Consider the following 2,500-nt stretch of genomic DNA (forward strand, 5'->3'; position numbering starts at 1 on the left):
TAAGTGTTTAGTGGTTTAATTTTTAAAAATTCGGATAATGATCGGGAAATGTGACGGGCGAGTGTTCGCTTAAAGCGTTGAAAATCGGACAATAGGGAGCAGGTGCTCCAGAGACTAAGTAAAAATCGGAGAATAAGCAGAAACCCAGAAGACTCTGGGCAAAAAGTCGGACAATAAGGAGCATGTGCTCCAGAGACTAAGTAAAAATCGTAATATAGGCAGAGACCCAGAGAAGTGTTTAGTGGTTAATTTCAAAGTGTGTTAGTGGCTAATTTCAGAGTGTTTATTAGCATTTTCCTATTTCTTTAGTTGTTTAATTCAAAGTGTTTTAGTTGTTTTATTCAAAGTGTGATAGCGGTTTAATTTAAAAATTCGGATAATGATCGGGAAATGTGTCGGGCGAGTGTTCGCTTAAAGCGTTGAAAATGGAGAAAAAGAGATCCGTGGAGACCAAGTAAAAATCGGACAATAAGGAGCATGAGTTCCGGAGACTAAGTAAAATTCGGAGAATAAGCAGAGACCCAGAGAAAGAGGGCAGAAAATCGGACAATAAGGAGCATGTGCTCCAGAGACTAAGTGTTTAGTAGCATTTTCCTATTTCTTTAGTGGTTTATTTCAAAGTTTTTATTGGTTTAATTCAAAGTGTTTAGTTGTTTATTTCAAAGTGTTTAGTGGTTTAATTCAAAGTGTTTAGTTGTTTAATTCAAAGTGTTTAGTGGTTAATTTCAGAGTGTTTAGTTGTATTTTTCTATTTGTTTAGTGGTTAATTTCAAAGTGTTTAGTGGTTAATTTCAAAGTGTTCAGTTGTATTTTTCTAAGTGTTTAGTGGTTAATTTCAGAGTGTTTAGTTGTATTTTTCTATTTGTTTAGTGGTTAATTTCAAAGTGTTTAGTTGTTTTATTCAAAGTGTTTAGTTGTTTAATTCAAAGTGTTTAGTTGTTTTATTCAAAGTGTGATAGTGGTCTAATTTTTAAAAATTCGGATAATGATCGGGAAATGTGTCGGGCGAGTGTTCGCTTAAAGCGTTGACAATGGTGAAAAAGAGTAAAATGCAGAAAATGATCCGTGGAGACCAAGTAAAATTCGGAGAATAAGCAGAGACCCAGAAGGTCCCGGGCAGAAAATCGGACAATAAGGAGCATGAGTTCCGGAGACTAAGTAAAATTCGGAGAATAAGCAGATACCCAGAGAAAGAGGGCCAAAAATCGGACAAAAAGGAGCATGGGCTCCAGAGACTAAGTAAAATTCGGAGAATAAGCAGAGACCCAGAGAAAGAGGGCAGAAAATCGGACAATAAGGAGCATGTGCTCCAGAGACTAAGTGTTTAGTAGCATTTTCCTATTTCTTTAGTGGTTTATTTCAAAGTTTTTATTGGTTTAATTCAAAGTGTTTAGTTGTTTATTTCAAAGTGTTTAGTGGTTTAATTCAAAGTGTTTAGTTGTTTAATTCAAAGTGTTTAGTGGTTAATTTCAGAGTGTTTAGTTGTATTTTTCTATTTGTTTAGTGGTTAATTTCAAAGTGTTTAGTTGTTTTATTCAAAGTGTTTAGTTGTTTAATTCAAAGTGTTTAGTTGTTTTATTCAAAGTGTGATAGTGGTCTAATTTTTAAAAATTCGGATAATGATCGGGAAATGTGTCGGGCGAGTGTTCGCTTAAAGCGTTGACAATGGTGAAAAAGAGTAAAATGCAGACAATGATCCGTGGAGACCAAGTAAAATTCGGAGAATAAGCAGAGACCCAGAAGGTCCCGGGCAGAAAATCGGACAATAAGGAGCATGAGTTCCGGAGACTAAGTAAAATTCGGAGAATAAGCAGATACCCAGAGAAAGAGGGCCAAAAATCGGACAATAAGGAGCATGGGCTCCAGAGACTAAGTAAAATTCGGAGAATAAGCAGAGACCCAGAGAAAGAGGGCAGAAAATCGGACAATAAGGAGCATGTGCTCCAGAGACTAAGTGTTTAGTAGCATTTTCCTATTTCTTTAGTGGTTTATTTCAAAGTTTTTATTGGTTTAATTCAAAGTGTTTAGTTGTTTATTTCAAAGTGTTTAGTGGTTTAATTCAAAGTGTTTAGTTGTTTAATTCAAAGTGTTTAGTGGTTAATTTCAGAGTGTTTAGTTGTATTTTTCTATTTGTTTAGTGGTTAATTTCAAAGTGTTTAGTTGTTTTATTCAAAGTGTTTAGTTGTTTAATTCAAAGTGTTTAGTTGTTTTATTCAAAGTGTGATAGTGGTCTAATTTTTAAAAATTCGGATAATGATCGGGAAATGTGTCGGGCGAGTGTTCGCTTAAAGCGTTGACAATGGTGAAAAAGAGTAAAATGCAGACAATGATCCGTGGAGACCAAGTAAAATTCGGAGAATAAGCAGAGACCCAGAAGGTCCCGGGCAGAAAATCGGACAATAAGGAGCATGAGTTCCGGAGACTAAGTAAAATTCGGAGAATAAGCAGATACCCAGAGAAAGAGGGCCAAAAATCGGACAATAAGGAGCATGGGCTCCAG

The sequence above is a fragment of the Pungitius pungitius genome, unplaced genomic scaffold, assembly GCF_949316345.1.
Source record: "Pungitius pungitius unplaced genomic scaffold, fPunPun2.1 scaffold_31, whole genome shotgun sequence".
NCBI lineage: Eukaryota > Metazoa > Chordata > Actinopteri > Perciformes > Gasterosteidae > Pungitius > Pungitius pungitius.